This window comes from Callithrix jacchus, chromosome 16, assembly GCF_049354715.1.
Source record: "Callithrix jacchus isolate 240 chromosome 16, calJac240_pri, whole genome shotgun sequence".
NCBI classification, from domain to species: domain Eukaryota; kingdom Metazoa; phylum Chordata; class Mammalia; order Primates; family Cebidae; genus Callithrix; species Callithrix jacchus.
The window spans coordinates 22,067,485-22,086,880 of record NC_133517.1 but is presented as its reverse complement, the minus strand read 5'-3'; the positions used below and the strand labels follow the sequence as shown (position 1 = coordinate 22,086,880).

Below are 19,396 nucleotides of genomic sequence, written 5' to 3'. Positions count from 1 at the left end.
CCTGAGAATGAACTAATACATCAGGTATTACTAAAAAATATGACTTACTACTTATGTGTGTCAAAAACATGCATCAAGACATTCATGGCAGCACTACTCAAAATAGCCCCCAGCTGGAAGCTAACGAGATGCCTTTCAGCTGCAGAATGAATACTTCATGGCATATTCACTGTGATACGTGCAGCGAGGAGACTGATATAAGCTACACAACACAATATGGATGAATCCCACAAACGATGTGGAAAATAATACAGACACAAGAGATCACACTTGCCATTTCAGCTGTATGAGACACAGAGCAAAATTAATATATGCTTTTATAAGGCCAGATAATAGTTATTCTTCAGGGGCAGAATGCCTAGGGGAGGTTAGGGGAAGGGTCTTCCTGTGTCTTTCTGTTTCTGGATGCCGGTTGCCTGAATGTGTGAGGCTATACACTTATGTGAGCACTTTTCCCTATGTTTCTTCAGTAAGAAATTAAAAATAAAGTATTTGCATTCAAATAACCACCAGGCTTGACAAAAGACAGTATTCAGGTATTCAGAGGACACACAGTAAGCATTCTTCTTGTTGAAGCTTACAGTGCTTATGCCCTCAAATGACCCACTCACTTGGTCTCCCTGGTTATATGTTTTAATGCAACAAATTATTTTCTTGCTTTGTTTTTTTTTTTCTTTTACAGTAAAGTGGGGTACTATCATCTAAATCTCCAAAAAGGCCATTCAACTCTGATCCCTGTTTAAAGAGAGAAAAAAGGAATAAAGGAGGCTTTGAAGACAGAATATTGCTCACTCATCTCTTTGAAGGGACCTCAGACTGCAAAGCAGAAGAACCACTGGCTACATCAGCTGGAGCAGAGGGGGATGAAGAGATCATTATGATGCCTGCAAAAAAGTGGGCTCTGCAGATTTCCAGTCACCTCCCTCCCCTTCAGATCCAGAGCTCTCTCTGTGTGGGATCTTCCAGAATTCCGGAATTTTTGTTCCACCTTCCATTGCTCACTTCATGACCATTACTAAGAAATTCACATGGAATTATGTGCAAACCCTTTTTTACTTTCTGTGCCCTCTTTGTTTTACTTCCTCTGTTGGGACTAACAGCCATCTGTCTTGGGGGTCCTTTGTCTTTTGTGACAAACCACTTTCAGCAGATTTCCTTGAGGTTCATTTGCTCAAGGTCCTTACAGTTTTTTGGAGGAATACAGAGTAAGTTTCTAGAGAGCCTCTTGTGTCCTACAATAAGCTAGCATGGAAGATTAGGATGCTAGTGTATACTGCGTGTTTCCCATGTAATGGTAGAAAAGGAATGGGGTTCATGAGTTACTTTAAGGTGGCATCAGCTATGCTGGAGAAGACTGCATTGCTTGTACTGATTCAAAAGAGCATCTAATGCAGGGAAAAAGCAGTGATAAGCTAAGGCTTGAGGTGACTGATTGCTTGAATCAGCCATGGACAACTTTCTTTAGGCACTGTGCACTTATCACTGATCAGAGCACTTCTCTTAAGCCTCAACAGCACTCACTTTCCCCTTCTTGATGAGGGGAGCAGCACATTTAATTTCAGCCTCTGGGGTCATCTGCAAACCTCGACTTCATTTCTCAGTGTTTGCTCCTCTTTTCTCAGGGAGCAGGATTTTCACTGGATACAAACTGTGAGGTGCCGTCTGGGCAAGCAGATTGGTTACTAATGAGGAAACTGGCACTGACAGTTTTTTGGGTTCTGATGGGAGAAAAGAGATGTCTTCACATCAGAATGGTTCAAGTTTCAATGTGGCATATCAACTGATTGAAATTAGGGAGAGAGAGAAAGAGAAATTTAATTGTCAGGCTGTGGTGCATAGTGTCAAAGCTATTTAGATTATGAGAAATACGTCTTTTCAACAGCTTAAAGGCCACAGCTCTCAACATTTTTATGGTATGTACAACGCAGACAGGATCCAGAAATCCAAGCTTGTAACTCATGGTTTCATCAAATACTCAGCAGAGAAATTCAAAGTATTTGATAGTATTAACTATGAAGTGTTCCCTATTAGTCATATGATTCTATTAGCTCAGCTCACTCCTGTTAGATTTATAGAAACATCAGAGATAATTGGAATTAGAAGGGCCCGGAGACATGATCCAATCCCACATGGAGATAAGCAAGGCCCCTGCTCTCACTGAAGAAGTTTTAAAAAAATTAAACAACAAAAAAAATGGAGGCCCAGAGGGATGAAGTAACTTGACTAATGTATTCCATCAGTAGCAGACTCCATCTGGGCCTGGAGCTCCATCTCAACTCTCAGCCCACTAAGAACCCTGTTCATGGTGCCATACTAGGAACCTACTTTCTGTGGGAGTCTTTGAGAGTCAGAATGACTTCTTTACTGAGAGATACATGTCTCTAGGATAAGGACAGTTGAGGGGATAATAAGGAAAGAAATAATATAAGTCAAATATATTTTGCCACATGCCCTCCTCTCTCCATGAATCCAGGATGTTGAACCATATCCAGCATCCATTGTAGGACTAAGACTTGGACACCAAGGATTTCTAAGGAGCCTGCAACAATCTGAAATGACTGTGGGGAAGCTAGCCATTCCCTGAGCCATCCTTGGAATATTGGGCCCTAGGGGGTACTGGGGAGCATTTATAAATTTAAGCCTATGCAACTGGTATTCAATTTTTCATGGGATCCCCAATGCTACCCCAAGTCTCTGCCTTGATTCCAAAATACTCAAGAGAGTCAAAATGTCCTATTTTCTCCCTGAAGTTCTTCTAATGTTGGAAGACCTAGGTTGGAGACAAACCTTTCAGAAACTTTCTGCTTGGATTTAAATGTATGTCTAGCTGACTTTAGACATTTAGGAGACTGTAATATTTACCTTAATAAGTTGCCTTTCCCATGGTGTTGTTTATCCCCAGAAGACCCCCATAGTGACTCCAGGAGATGATTCTCATATCTTCTGAATTGTGCATGCTCATAGTTTTGCTGAGCAGGGTTTGCACCTAGCAGCGATGGAGGTGCAGGAAGTCACAGGCAACACTGTGTGCCACACACAGCATTGTGGATCAAGACACAGTTAAATGGGCTGGCAATTCTGAGATTCCAAGTCCACTCTCGTGACTCATACAGCTGTGAGAACTAGAGGGGCCAACCCTGGGAATCTTGGAGATGCTTTAGAAATACATGAGATTTCAGGCATCCAAGCTCTTCTGTTTGCTTACATGTATTCTCAATGTCTGTCTCCCATTATCTAATCTATTCCAAAAGCATTTCTTCAACACTTGCTGCAGACTCTTGGATAAAACTGGTAAACATGCTTTTGTTAAGCTCCAACTCTCTGTCGACCACTTATACACTATGCACCACCCCTCAGTTGCATGCAAAATACTATTGTGTGTCAGGGTTCTTTCTTACATATTTTGAAATGGTGGCTCAGAGAAGTTAGGTGAATTGCTCAAAAGTCAAAGCAACCACAATGCTGTGACTCAGCCCTGTCTTATCTGGGGTTAGGGGTAGTTTCTCTTTATCTGCCTATTTTAACAGTGGACCCTCAATCACTGATATTGTTGACAGGAAAAAGTATGTGGTTATTTTACCAATAAAAACCCCACCAAACCTGAAAATTTTGTTTGGTCAACATTTTAATTCAACTGTACTCAATATATTAACAATGGTGATTCGATATGATAGATGCAATGCATAATCAATGCAGTGCCATTTATAGACTACCTGGAAGTGCACTGTACATCATTTTGACAACATATTTACCTTCATTGTTTGTTCAAAATAAATTTTAAAATTATTTGTTGTTTCCTAAGTTTATATCAATTGAAAAAAAAAGTCATCTGGGTAGCAGACAGAAGTCAGCCTGACTACATTGGGTCATACCCCTGAGGATTCAAATGTAGGCAATGGCAACAACATCAGCGACTAAAGCTGTCAGTGGAGAAAAGAAGAAAGCACATGCCAGCCGCTCTGCAGAACAATGCAGTGCTTTCAGAGTCACATAGTCCTAAACCTGGAAACCATCACAGCTGAGAGGATAAGCATTGGAACTTGACAGTGGTCTCAAACTAGTCTCTGCCTGCCATGGACAAACTACAAGCGACTGGGAAGTGAGTTAAACCTGAGCTAAATCCCAGTTTCCTTCTCTGCAAAACAGGGATGGGAGAGAGTGGAATAACACCTCTCTCACAGAATTGTTGGGAGGCGTAAATGCCCCTCAGCACAGGGAGGTACTCATGGAAGGTGGATCATAAGTAGCAGCTATTTTGATAATCGCTAAATATGATGAATGATGATAAGCAAAATAATAACACAGCTTTTTGACATTTTCACTCAGTAGGTTAAATTTGTATCAAGCAAGCAAAGCAGTTTCCAGAATTAAACTTCTGATGGGAGCTTAGACAGGTTGACCTTTACAGCTCGTTGCAACCCTGAGTGAGGGTCTGTGACTTTACAAGCCTTTTAAGGGTTTGAATGCTACTTCTAAGCAAGATCCTGTTGTCATGCTATTCTTCATTAGGTGGAACAATAATGAATGGATAAATAAAATATAACTGGGAAAGGAGACCACAGATTGAACACATGCATTTATCTCCACTTCTGTCCAAAACCTCATAGTAAAAGAATTTAAAATACATGAACCTATAAAACAAGAAAGGGGAGATATGATGAAAGAAAACCCCAAATTTTTGGAAGTTGGAAAAATAAAATGGAAGGCTGGGAACATGCTTAGCCAACTAGGGACAGTAGAAAGCTGCATGTCTGCATGCGGGACATGCTGGCAAGAGAGGAAAGCAAGGCAATTTGGACGTGGAACCTTGGAAAGTCTTAGAATAGGAAACAGATCCATGAGTCATGACACTGTTTGAGATTTTTGCTTTAGCCATTCCAGCATATGCTAGTTTTTCCCTAAAAGTCTTTACTCATTTGTTTTCTCTTTTCTGCCCAGTGAACATCTACTCATTCTTCAAAACCCAGAACTGTTGTTGTTTCTTGAAAAATGGAGATTCCAAAGTTCTTTTAGCCTTTGCAATGTGAAGGCATGTGTCAGAGTTGGGAGGGGTCAGGGAACAGCACCTCTTTCTTTTAATATCTAATTGATTGAGGCCAATGGGTCATCCCAGCTCCTTCCCTAAATATTCCTGAGAATCTCAGAGAGGGCACACATGTTCCCTAAGTCCATTTCTGGTTATCATATAGGCCTTCCTAGTCTGCTCTGCTGTTCCCAACTTCTTTGTGATCTCTCCTCACTAAAGCTAGAACTTTTCGGCCTTCTTAAAGTCCATTTTACTCCAAAGCATGAATACAATACTTGCTCTTTATTCTCCAGTGCTTATCAACACAACAAAAGTTAATGCTATTTAACAAATTTCGCTATGAAGGAAAGGAAAACCTAAAACAAGATACCATGTATCACTATTCCTGAATTCTATCATCATGTTCCTTTAAAGACAATGCTCTTGGGTTCCCTCTCTCCTCTGGCCCCAGCCTCCTACCACTGGAACAAGGGTCCAAGGTTCTTCATGCATGGAAGTCTTATTCATCTTATCCCCCCCAAATCTACAGCCAAAAGAAGGAAACACCCATTGATGACATGATAAGACAATACAACAGTTGACAAGATGATACAGCGTGCCCAATCTGAAGACAGAATTTGTCACTGCTAGAGTAGTGAACCTTCTCCAGGTGAAGCATCTGCTGTTGGAAACTTTCTTCAGTCCAGGGCTCCTGCAAGGCCAGTGAGTAAGTACTTCTATCTACACATGACTGAAAAAGACTCACCAAAACCAATATATCCCTAAGGATACATTCTAAATTCTACCCAAGGAGCAGATGCTGCTTACAGTTCTCTATAAAAAAAAAAAAAAAAGCTTTTTTTTTCAACCCCAGATATATCAAGAATGGGACACAATCTCTGAGCAAGAAATTGTTGGGATCTGTCTTGAAAATATCTTTGGTTTCCCATTACATTTCTGATTTCTCTAGACAGTATTTGTAGTTCCCTTGTTGGTGTTCCCATTATTGTAAGTTTATACAAACAGCAATAGGACTATAAGGCCTTTTTAAAGTCCATTTTTTAAAAGGGGGGCCAACCCTGGGAATCTTCCATAGCTCTTCTCACAGGGTACTTGGTTATTTCTTAACGGACTGTCTATCCTGTAAGCTGTGAGCTGTTTGAGGGTAAAGAATATTCTATTCATCTTTACATTCCTGGCACATGGTAGGCACTCAGTAATGCTGCTGCTGAATTGAATCAGCTGTGGGAAAAAAAACAAAATGCTCCTCCTCAGTCAGCATTTGTTTTCTAGGATCTACTCCAATATGTTTCCAACAAAAAATATGGGATTTAAAAGATAGGCAGAGAGTGAATTGAACTGAATGTTGCACAAAAACACCTTGTCTTTAAAGGTGGAAACAAAATCTGCCACCTTCCCAAGATAGCTGCTCTGTCTCACATCTTCTTGAAGCAATGAAATGATGAGTGCTGGGATCAGAAAGGACCCTCAGAAAATAAATAAAAACCCAGCCCTACTAATGCAGCCGTAAGCCAGGAGGATATGACGAAGGATATCATTATCATCCTGATATTTTTAGAAGTTCTTTGGTGACAGGTCAGATTTTTGAGAATCAGAAAATGATAAAAATAATTTTGTTATTCCACAAAGGAGGCTCTATATATATCAGGCCGATTTTGAACACTGCCTGAGAATGTTGAGAAAATATTTTTAAATGTTAGTGAAATGATAGCCTTTGGGGGCAGACCCAGCCTTGCTTTAGAAAAAGATTTATCTTTAGAAAAAGATTTATATTAGAGATTTTAGTGATGTGGGCATCACAAAGAATCAGTGGTGAGTGGGTGTAGGTTTTTGTTTTCCAATTTTCCAGAGGAGGGTCCACATGGAAAAATTTCATGAATTTGAAAATTGCTTTTGAAGCTATTACAGGTACCTGGAGAGTCTTCCTTGCCCCCACCGGCTGACTACACTATTCAGATATTAAGGGACCCTCATCTTTCCTAACCTCTAGGCTGCAGGATTCTGCAGAATTTCTTTTGCAGCTTCCATTTGTAGCTATTGCCAAGTGGCCCTGTAGTTATATGGGGTGTGGGACTCTGGATTTCAGGTAGAAATGACCCTCTGTTTATTTGCGATGTTTGCTTCTTTAAATACTCAGCCATCTGACTCTCGAATTGTTTAGGATTAGTCATAAGTTAAGTAGGACAGGGAAGATGTTATAAATAGTTTATTGCATATCCATTCAAGAAATTTAGGCTAAGTTATATATTTTACCCATGGAAAGGAGAAAGCCTATGTGTTTATTTAAAGCATTGCAGTTTTTTTTCTTATTTAGAACATATGAGTCTAATATAAAAATTGATTTTAGATGATTTATATGTAATTGCTCTTTTCTTCATACTTATTTTGCTACCCTTTTATTTCTTAAGTATTTTTCTTAAGTATGACTTTGAGCCTTGAAAGGTGTTTCCTTTATGTCCCTTTTGAATATTAAAACCAACATGAATTAAAAATAGAAGTCTGAATATTAAGGAAACTTTGTACATGTATATTTCTATGGAGGTAGGAGGTGATTTCTATCATTACTCTGAGTTTATTTTACTGAACAGTATATTTTTGAGAAAGTGGATCATACTATGACCAATGATACTTGACTATAAAACTAAAATAACATTAAAATATAATATTGAGAAGTATATAGGCGACTAAAGGAAAACGTTCCATATTTCTACAGCAGGGCAATTAACTGTGGGACTTCTAAGAGGCCTATGTCACATAGGGCCCATGCATTCCTCCATTTGCCAAGCCCTTAAATTTAGGCAACAGGGACCACCTGCAAAATGCAAACATGTTATCGGGAGGGGAAATACATCAATATGTACCATTTGGTGTTGTTAGTAATCAAGTCACTGGCCTGTCTTCTAAACATAGCTCTGAGACAAGGAGAAAGAAGGAAGAGATCTGAGGAGGCAATGTTGTTCTGGCCCACCTGAGGGAGAGCCATGAAGTACATCTCTGAGCAGCCAGCATCGCAGGAGGGAAAAGGAAGACAGAGGGACCATGTGGAAACCAGGGGGACCACACTGACTTCACAAGGTTGTTATGAGGCTGCAATTACCCATGTGGCAGAGCCACTTGGAATAAGTAAATATTTTCAGTGAAAATGTATGTAAGCTCTGTCCAGTGTTTCATGGAGTTTCTGCAGGTCAAGGACTCTGTGATTTTATTTCCAGTAAACAACTTCTTTAGAAACTCTGCAGCCCAACAGCACTAAGCATGAGTTTGATGCAGGTAACGAGTGGACACACATCCCAGGAAGACAGATACTAGGAGTTGTCTTTGGCAGGCGTGAGTGGCATCTCAGTGTTCCTGGAGTTCTCACTCTGAATGGCTGCCTGTACTGAAAGCATTCTCATTGCAGCACGAGAGAGAAATGCAGGAGTATCTTATCATGACTTGGGACTTGCAAAAGATGTCAAGAATGAGAATGGGTCAAATGTAAGAAACAGTGCTTAGTGGGGGTCCAAACGGTCTTACCCAGTGCCCTTTGGATGCTGTGCACTATGCTGGTGCCAATCACTTAGGATGAGGCTTTCCAGATCCTTATGAGCCTCACAGCCTTGGTGAAGTGTGTTGTTCATGAGTCCAAGTGGAAAAGGAGGCTATAGTTTACCAGCCTGCTCCATCAGATTCCCAAAGGAGCTACCCTATAACTTCAGGGCAGTGCATTCATATAGATATCTTACTGAAGGATTGGCTCTTGGGCAGATGATTTTTCATACTTTCTCATTCTGCTCACCAAAAGAACATAACGTGGTGGGAGAGAAAAGGACTTAGCATGGAGAGGCCATGAATTTAATCTCATTCTAACAATTTAAAGCTCATGTCATTCAGGACAATTAATTTAGTCTCATTGAATCTCATCTTTGAAATACAGATGATCATAATAATTGCTCCAGAGGGCTGTTGAAAAGATAAAATAAGGTCGGGGGTGAAAATTTGACATTTATCAAAATAGTGTTTGTGAGGTTCCTAGTGGCATGAACTGCCTTCTGATCAGACAGTCAGCTTGAATATATACCAGACTTTCAGAAGGGAAAAGTTCCAGGGTTTCTCCAGAGAGACTAAGCTTTGGGAGAACTTTCTACGAATTTTAGATATAAAAGGAACCTTAAAAATAATCTTGTACAGTCACTGTATTTTAGTTTTTTTTTTTTAAAAAGTACATTTAAAATTTAATTTTATGAAGTTTGTATATACTTTTAAAATCAAATATTTATAATGAAAAGTAACAATTTCCTACCCCACTGTGTCTCAAATCCCACTCCCTAGAAGGTAGTATCCTGATGAATTCAATGAATTCAATTTTACGCATTATTTAGTATCTACTGCTCTAACATATGAGTATTTAGTTCATTACACTCACCATTTCTCTACCCATCTTCCCAATATAGTCTTATCACTACCTTTAGTTTCTTCATGATATAACTTTGTAACTTTAAAACGTATATAATTTTATTTCTACATTTGCCAGTAGGCTGTAATCCTTGATTTTACACTTTGATGAATCCTTGATTTTCACGACTTTGAAAGATGAGGCCATCCACCCTTTCCTTCACCCCTCCTCCCTACTTCCCACTGCCCAGTCTTTATCATTTGAATTTTTACCTCTCTGTTGCTAAAGTTGATGACATTTACATTTTATTTATGACCACAATTGTGTCTCATGCCTTGTTTATAGGTTGTGTATAAAAGGTTAAAATCTATAAACAGTGTTTACCTAAGAGCAGTTAAGTAAATGTGGTTTACTGTAGAATCAAGTGGAAAACAATGATTGATTTCCTTTTCTGTACAGCATTTTGTTTTTCCAAGAGTTTCTAATTGCCTTTATTTTTCTTCAGAGCAGTTTTGCTCTTATTTGTCTACTTAAAATATTAAAATTATGTTAGCTATTATTTAAGGTTTAGGAGCTTGACCTTGGAACTCCCAAGAGCAGGAACTCTCTATTCCCCAGGAACCCTCTACCCCAGAAGCTCTTTTCTTCCCTTCTGATCAACACTGGTTGATTTCTAGACTAGGGGTTTATATTTTTTATCTTGATATTTGTCTTTTCTGCTTTTCTGGGTTGAATCTCCCATTTTCTGGATCACAAGACTTCTGTTTTCTTGATTTACTTGCTGGGCTGAGGCACATCCTTAGATAATTCCCCAAGAACAGGGTGGCTTCTAGATGTGTGGAGCCTCAGATAAATATTTTTGTGTGTGGGACCTTTTTCAAAATCAATAATTTGACTAAGAAATATTATAAAATTCATGGGCCCATGTGGAATAGAGTATTTTATTGGAAATCATTCAGAATAATGGATAGAGATGAGGTACTTACATATAGTTATTACTTAATCGGTGCATGTGAAGGTTCTTTCTTCATAGTGTCCAGGCACTATCTCCATGTTCTTAGCTAATTCCCTATCTCTAATCATGAAGAAAAGTAGCAATACTGTCATTACTCACAATGCCAAGTTCTTGGGAACTTGTTTACAATGAGCAATATAGATCAGTACTGCTTCTGTAATACCACTTATTGAAGTCTGGTTGTATTATTACAGATGACACTGCGTCATGAATACTGGCTTCCAACGACTTTCTCAAAAGTTGTTGCTGTGTTTCATTGATGATGACCAAAAATGCAAGTCTTATCCAGAGTATGCGAGAAAATGTGAACAATAATTAGCTTTCTGGTTATGTTGAATTTACTATTCAGGATTTTATAATCTAAACATAGAACATGTCTTCCAACTCTGTCTTCTCTTAAACGCTATGCTGTAATTACTACATTCCTAGGCAGTGATTCTTTCCATGTTAACTGCACTCCTGCCTTCCACTCACCACCACCAGTGGAGAGGACTAAAGGAATGAGAAGAGCAGCCTTATTGGTACAAGGAACATCTGTCTGTCATCTGGAATGGCTTCAGCTGATCCAGGAATGCATGACATCCCCACATTCATGAAGGCAGGGGAGGACATCAATTCGAAGAGACCCTTGCTGTTGCAGAACAAAAATCTTGAAAGAACTGGGTAGACAAAGGTGTAGCCACTGTCAAAAGACTGCCTGTTAGATGAATGGGGCAGTGGGATTACCACCCTGAGTATCAGTGGTGGAGTCAAATGGAGTAAAGGATGCCTGTTGCCACCACAGTTGGACTTGGGTGCTGAAGATCAGAGGTGAAACCACAGAACAAATCCAGATGAGAGCTGACCTAGAGTCCCACCCATGTAGTTCAGGCCAAGGGTCAGTGATGGACCATCATCAGTACCCAGAGCACTGCACTTTTCCTGGGTGTGATGTATTTGAGAGTCACTTAAAATCATCATGTCACTGCCATTTTGGCCACCCAGTCTCACAGGATTCTTTGAAATAAATATGGCACTGGGCAGCAGGAGCAATCCACTTGTCAGGAATCCCTCCTGGAATCAGGGCCTGGCCAAGGACCTTGAGCCAACTACACAAGACATGAACCTAAGAACTCCGGGGCATCTGGACAACTCCATGTGCAGAATACATCTTCTCTGACCTAGTGTGACTGATGATGAGAGGTCTGATGCTGGTTGAAGTTCTTGGTTTTCACAGGAAATTTCTATCTTTCCTGTTAAACCTTCTCAGTATCTTCTCTCTATTATGGATGTATTGAAGGTTTATAATGATAGGTCTAGATGTATATGTATGGATGTGTGTATGTATGGATGTGTATGCACATACGTGAGTTATCAACTTGAGCACTTGGGTACTTGATTGGCTTCTTAATTTGGATACTCATATCATTTGACTCTGGGACAACGCTTTGTGATGATTCTTTGATTTCTTTCTTTTTGTTTTCTCTTTTTGTCACTCCTATTGATCAGATGTGGGCCTCTTGAACTGATCCTCCACACATTTACCTTTCTCATTTTCTTACATCTTTTTGCCTTTGTTCTACAGTCTTGGATTTATTATATTTTACCTACTATCAGAATTTCAGGCTTGTATATTTAGTTTTTAGTAGTTTTTCCTTGTTAAGTAGTACTTTGCTGATGCAATAATTTTTTTTACTACTCATTTTAGGAATATTTATTAAAGGGTTTTCAAAGGTTAAATTGTGTTTCCAAATTATTTCTGTTCTTTCCAGTGTTGCATATGCTGCTTGTTAATCTTAGTTTCTCTCTTTTGTGTTGTAGGTGTTCCTCAGAGACTTTGGCTATTACATCACATTTAGGAGCCAGATAATAAGCTGATCTTGAGCTGTGTGTGTTGTGTGTGTGAGGAAGGGGCCAGAAGAACAGTGATTGTAGGCTGGCAGTTCCCTATAATGTGATATAGGGAAGTGGGCAATAATTCTGGGGACCGATAATTACCAGATTGGAGGTCTTTTCTTTGTGGTCATCCCATTTCTTTGAAGAGCCCTCTCATTACTTGCATAGTGGGTGTATTAGCTTTCTTGGGCTGTTATAATAAAGTATTAAAGAAAATTAAATTAATCTTCTCACAGCTCTGGAGCCTGGAAGTCAAAGATCAAGGTGTTGGCAGGGTTGATTTCTTCTGAGGCCTCCCTCTGAGGTTTGCAGATGGCTGCCTCTCTCTGTGTCCTGTGCAACATTTTCTCTGTGTCTGTGCATCCTTGGTGTCTCTCTGTGTGTACTAATCTACTCTTCTTATAGGGACACCAGTCAGATTAGATAAGGGCTGACTCTAAAGGTGTCATTTTAACTTAATTACTTCTTTAATGGCCCCATCTCTAAATACAGTCACATTCTGAGGTACTGGGGATTAGGTCTTCAACATATGAATTTTGAGGAGAAAAATTCAGCCCATAACAGTGAGGTAGATGGATATCTGTTAGTCTTCAAATATGGACAGGGTTCTAGAATGGGAGTTTAACCCTTGGGTGTAGAGTGGAGTTTCTTAACTTTGGTATTTTTGACATTCTGAGCTGCATAACTTTGCCGAGGGGGCTGTCCTGTGCATGGTAGGATGTTTAGCAGCATCTCTGGCTTCTAGCCCCCAGGTGTCAGGAGCACCTCCCAGTCATGATACTCAAAGATGCTTCCAAACATTGACAAATGTCCCCTGATGGAAACAAATCATGCCAGTCCAGAATCAATCTGTGACTTGCTCCAATGCTTAATTATAACTGATGTTCCAGAACCCAAGTTTCTCCAAGGCTCATTAAGGTGGATGGCTATATTTCTTTCTTTGTTACTATCTCCTGTGGCTTCCTCCACCTTGTTTGATCAGTCACCATCTACCCAATGACCCAATGTCTTCCACCCTGGAAATGTATTGATGTCCTGCACCCACAATGGGTTCTTATGGTTAAAGAGCTTAGTCTATGGTTTTAAAAATATTTTAGAGGGATCTTAAGAAGGCATATAAATATGGATGTATAGATGGCTAATACACTATATTTAAGTAAAAACTCTCTATCACACTCCCCAAATTATAAATGAGAAAATGGAGACTCAGGAAGAAGAAGCAATTTGCATACAGTTGCATTTAATAATAGTAAAAAAACAAAAACAAAAAAAGACAGGATTGAAACCCAGTTCAAGTGACGCCCAGTCCAGGGCCATTGCCACTAACTTGACTCTGCAGCTTCTGTGTAACGACATTGGTAACATGGCTATTTTCTTCAGAGTTTTCCTCTTTTTAAAGGAAAAAAAGTTCCCCCAAATTTATTGAATTCTGAAAAATACTAAACACAGGCAAGAGTTAAAGCTTTTGAGTGAACATTTAACCCTAAGTTTTTGAATTTTTTAAAAAAATAAACTCCAATATTAATAAATGTTTAAAACTGGGAGGGTTGAGAGTGAGTGGCTCTTATGCTCCATCCTCTGTTAAATGATTACAGATAAAATAGTTATTTCACTCATTCATGTATTCATTTTTTTTAAAAAAAGCTATTATCTTAAACTCTGAGGACAAGGACAAGCCTTACAATGGGGTGTGAGTGTGTGTGTTCATGCACACTCTTCTTATCACATGGGCTCATTTGATAAGTCGTCTTATGTGGTAAGCCATCTTAAGTCATCTTCTTACCACATGGGCTCATTTCTTTTGTTTCTTTAAATATTAAAAATTCAATGACAGAATTTTGTTTTCTTTTTCAGTATCGCCCATAGGCCCAGCAGGTAGTTTCTGAATGCTAGTTGACTGGTAGATGTACCCTATTCTTTGTTTCAATAGTACTTACATGAGGATTTCATTCATCAGGCATTCAACATATAGTTATTGAGTGTCTACTTTGTGCCAAGCAGCATTTAACTCCAGTTACAACAGTGAACAAAACAGACAAAAATCCCTGCCTTTATGGGGCTTACATCCTGTGGTAGAACATAACAAGATATCAGATAATTCAGTGAGATAATATGTGAGTGCCGAGGAGAACAAGCAGAAAGGGAGAGTTCAAGTGTGCAGGAGCAAGCAGGTGACAATTTTTGAGAGGGTGGTCAGGGGAGGCCCGAGTGAAGATCTGAGTGAAGACCCAAAGATTTCCTAGGCTGGAGATGAGAGGAACTTTCTATTGGGATCACTTTGTATTCGACCCAGCACATCAACACATCGCCACCTACAAGGTGGGTGCTTTTGTGAAACATCCTTCTTTACCTCTCAGAAGAATCCATATTCTTGCTTCTATGTCAGCCAATTCCTTCTTGCAGCTCTGGCTCTGCCTCCAGCCCTTACCATAGTTCAGATAATGAGAATTGTAGTTCCAAAGTGCTTAACCCTTCTGGAAGCACTGGCTTCCACCATCCCATCTCCTTCAGACACTTTCACTTCTCGATGTGTAGTCCTCACCTTTCTGTGGGCTCGGGTCGAAACTTGCTATAGAGTCTCGCTTCTTAAATTAACAAGAAAACAAATGCCTCCCCAGCACTGCATCTACATCCTCCTCCTACTTTGTTCTCTTCTCTCCTTCACAGAAAAATTTTTGAAAAAGTGGGTTCCTATTTTCTGTGTCCATTTCAGCTTCTCAACCCATTGCTAGCTGGCTGCCCTCTAAACCATTAAAACTAGACTAGCAAGGATCACTGTGCCCATTATAAGGCCAGTGGCTGTGAGTACTTTAAGGGCAGTAGGACGTTTACTGGTTCAATTTTTTTTTTTGAGATGGAGTCTCACTCTATTGTCAGGCTGGAGTGCAGTGGTGCAATCTTGGCTCACTACACCCCCCACCTCCTGAGTTCAAGTGATTCTCCTGCCTCAGCCTCTTGAGTAGCTGAGATTATAGGCACACACCACCATGCCCAGCTACTTTTTAAAATATTTTTAGTAGAGATGGAGTTTTACCATGTTGGCCAGGATGTTCTGCCTGCCTAGGCCTCCCAAAGTGCTGGGATTACAGGCATGAGCCACCACCCCTGGCCCAGTTCATTTTTATCTTCAGCATCTAGTACAGTGTCTAGAGCATAGAAGATGCAGGAGGAGGTGGGAAGAGGTGCTTGTCCCCATTTGCTTGTGGTTCACGTTGTTGTTGTTTTCCAGAATGCACACCCTCCCATGTCATTTCTCTCTTGAAAGCTCCAGGGTCTTCCTCCTGCTTCTATCAGTACCCCCAGAACCACTCTCATGCCCTCTGTGTCAGAGGTTCCAGCTCCTGCTCTGCTGGTCTCATTGTCCATGCTTCTGAAGCTCCAGCTCCAGCTGAGCAGCCTCCCTCCCCTGAGTCCCAGCTCCATGAGGTCCCTTCTCTGTGCTCGCTCCATAGGGGATCAGCACAACTTGGGCAGCACCCCTTCTTCAGAGGCTGGAGCCCAGCTCTCTGGGGGCCTCTCCTTCAAGGATCTGGATTTTGGTGACTCCAACTGCTTCTCTTTGTTTTTCTGACCCTGGGGAGGTTGCCTCTTGCAGTTATAACCTCTGTGCTTTCTCAATTTTCTCTTTTGCTTTTCAGTTTTGCAACCCTTGGTTTACCCAATTCCTTATGTTAAACTTTTTCTGTTGAAATAACTAGTGTGATTTCTATTTTGCTAATTGAACTTTTACTGATACAGTCACCAAAGTTTCTACGTTGCTAGATTTAATGGATAACTTCTCTCTTTTTTTTTTTTTTGAGATGGAGTTTCGCTCCTGTTACCCAGGCCGGAGTGCAATGGCGCGATCTCGGCTCACTGCAACCTCCACCTCCTGGGTTCAGGCAAATCTCCTGCCTCAGCCTCCCGAGTAGCTGGGATTACAGGCACGCGCCACCATGCCCAACTAATTTTTTGTATTTTTAGTAGAGACGGGGTTTCACCATGCTGACTAGGATGGTCTTGATCTCTTGACCTCATGATCCACCCGCCTCGGCCTCCCAAAGTGCTGGGATTACAGGCGTGAGCCACCGCGCCCGGCCCTGGATAATGTCTCTTAATCCTTTTATCACAGTCCTTCTATACAGCATTTTACTTTTCATTAATTTAATTTAATTTTCTTTGAGACAGAGTTGTTGCCCAGGCTGGAGTGCAACGGTGCTATCTCAGCTCACTGCAACCTCTGCCTCCCTGGTTTAAGTGGTTCTCCTGCCTCAGCCTCCCAAGTAGCTGGGATTATAGGTGCATGCCACCACGCCCGGCTAATTTTATATTTTTAGTAGAGATGGGGTTTCACCATGTTGCCCAGACTGGTCCCGAACTCCTAGCCTTAAATGATCCACCCTCATCCCCTGGCTCATGACACCATTCTTTCTTGATTTTCCTACTTGCTCTTGAACTCCCACTTCTTAGTCTCCCCCATGGTCGCCTTTTCCCCTGGCCATCCCTTAAATCTGGGCTTTCTCTGGGCTCCTGCCCCATCCCCCTCCCTGGTCCTCTTCTCTTACCACACTCCGTCTAGGTCCATTAGAGCCATGGATTCAACCTCTTGTTGAGAATTCCAGTTCTCAAATCTTGTCCCAACTGCTCTCCAGAACTCATATTCCTATATAGAGCTGCTGGTTGGACATTTCTACTTGAATATTTCCCAGGTAATTCAGTCTCAACATTTCCCAAACAAATTCCATCATCTCCCCATCCCAAACTGCTCTCCTTCTATGTCCACCATCTGCCTTGATGCCCAAGACAAAACAGTGGGCTTCGTTTTGGACATCTTCCTCTGCTTCACCTCTTGCCTCTTGTTCTTAATGTGTCTTGAAGTTCTGGCTGTCTTTAGCCCTTACCATTGTTCAGATACTGTGAGCTACACTTAGAAATCACTTAACTCTTCCAGAAACCAAAGTAAGGACATCACATACATCTGCTCATTTAATCCTCACAGCAATACCTCTATGAGGTAGGTCCTGTCTTCCTCACTTCACTAATGAAGAAACAGACACAGAGAAGTTCCCTGAGCTGCGTAGCCACATAACTAACAACCCACAGAGCTGGGATCTGGATCTAGGAAGGCCAGGGCCTGTTAACCACACTGTTTGACAGCTTCTTTGGCATATTGGCTGCTCCCCACTGACCCAGCTTAGTTGGAATATTTCTGACTGGTGTCTGTGTCCTTGCCATCCCAGCACTGTGCCTGGCACACGGTACACGCCCAACACGCTCATTATCATCTTTATTTGACATGTCCCTTTAGCCCAAGTAGCTTTAGTATGTTTTCTAAAAAATACCCCCTCCCATGTCTTTTTCCTGTTAAAAGCCCTCATTGACTCTCTATCCACCCAGAACCACATTTCAGGCTCCAGGAGCGGGCCTTTACTGACTTGCCTAGCTTTGCCTGTGAGGGCTTTCCTTTGCATGCGCCGACATAGACTCCAGGAAACTACCTGCAGTTTCTGAAACACTGGGAACTTGCTCACAGCTTTGCCTCTTTATGTTGGGAGCCCCCTGTCCAGAATGAGCCCCCTCCATTGCTCGTTGGCCAGCTCCTGATCCTCTTTCCAGTCTCATGGCAGGCACTGCCTCCTCTGGGAGCTCTTCTTGAACCCTTCCTCCCTCCCCCACCAAAGGTAGACTCCCTCCTCTGTACCTGCAGAGCACTCACCGTAAATGTTGTCTTTAACGTGTCTTCCTCCAGTGGGCAGTGAACACCTCAAAGGCAGCAGGACAGTCACCTGTTTATTTTTATCTTCACCTCTAGCACAGGCTCTAGAGCCTAGTAGATCCTGAGTAAATGTTGGGGTTGAGTAATAACTGTTTTCAGTACTCTGGCTGATTGGCACTCAGAGATCAGAGCCTAAATTGGGGCCTTTCTCTGGACATAGGTGTATTGGCTGAGGGGAAGTTACAGAAACAGAAGTCACCTGTGTCAGGTTGAGTTTGGCAAGGGAACCTTTGCTGCCATCAGTCCGTTGGATAATATACGAAAAATTTGGCAAAACAGTGTTAACTGTGCTTGGCTTTGAGAATCCTCCCAAATGGTGGAGAAATAAGAAGCAAGACTCACAGCAAAGGGAGATTGCTAATCAGCTCCCTGTGTCTTGTCTTGTGTTGGAAGAAAAAGGAACCATGCAAATGTTGCATAATTGTTTACTTCATTATGTGAGCTTATTCCTCACCTCATTATGCACAGAATTTGCAAGTTGCTTTCTACCTTCCTTCCATTTCAGACAGCTGATCTGAAACTTCAGCAAAGGTTCATATTAATTAGCAGCCCTCCATAGAGCAAATATTAATTTGGAAACTGATGTGAAGCATCAACATCAACTTTGAGCATCCATTATAGAACGAGAAATTGCAGATTTTTTCCAGGTCTGAAGATGTGGGAGGTTTGACTCTATTTTGTGGATCTGCATAAGCACATTTGTTCGTAGGTTGTAACCTGCTCCTGGGAATGGCCCCACTAAGGATGGTTAGAATAGATATTTGACCATGGTTTATACAGAAGAGGTATAAGGGTTAAAACTGATGAAGGAAAACCAGCAGCAAACAGGAGAATTACTATGGATAATGCTCAGGTAAATTTCCGGGGATGCTGTGACTGAGCCTGCTGGTTTAGGCTTCTCATGAACGACATGAGTGTAAACAGTGAGTATTCCTCATCATCACACCTTGTAGTTAGTGCTGAGGGAAGAGACAAGCTGGGAACATGGCATACATATGGGGTTCTGCCTTCAAAACCATGTGATGCTGTCCCACCTCTCCCCAGAGTGAGAAGAAGAGGAGAAAGGGAACGGAGGAGCTCTTTGGGAACCCCAGCACCCCTCCACACATCAGCTGGGAGATATCAGCCAAATTACTTACCCATTCTGATCTCCACTTCTTTCTCTGTGGAATGTGGATAATCACTTCTACTTCCTAGCAGAGTCCCAGGAGAAAGAATGAGAGATTAAAAAAAAAAAAAAAAAAACACCAAAAACCATAAAGCTTCTGGAAGAATCATAAACAAGAGAAGCCATGATTGCACTTTTTTTGACCAAAAGAGGAGCTAAAGTGCCCCAAAGTTCCCAGAGGA

The 19,396-nt window shown here is 41.2% G+C and overlaps 1 long non-coding RNA gene across 1 annotated transcript in view; it reads left to right on the top strand.

The window, feature by feature from the left end:
• The window catches only part of LOC108588642 (uncharacterized), a 228,808-nt gene extending 219,628 nt beyond the window's left edge, over window positions 1–9,180 (top strand). The window contains exons 5-6 of the long non-coding RNA XR_013527868.1: window positions 683–5,732; window positions 7,937–9,180. This is a non-coding gene — a long non-coding RNA (uncharacterized LOC108588642). The remainder of the gene's footprint in view (window positions 1–682; window positions 5,733–7,936) is intronic.
• The last annotated feature ends 10,216 nt before the right edge of the window (window positions 9,181–19,396 follow it).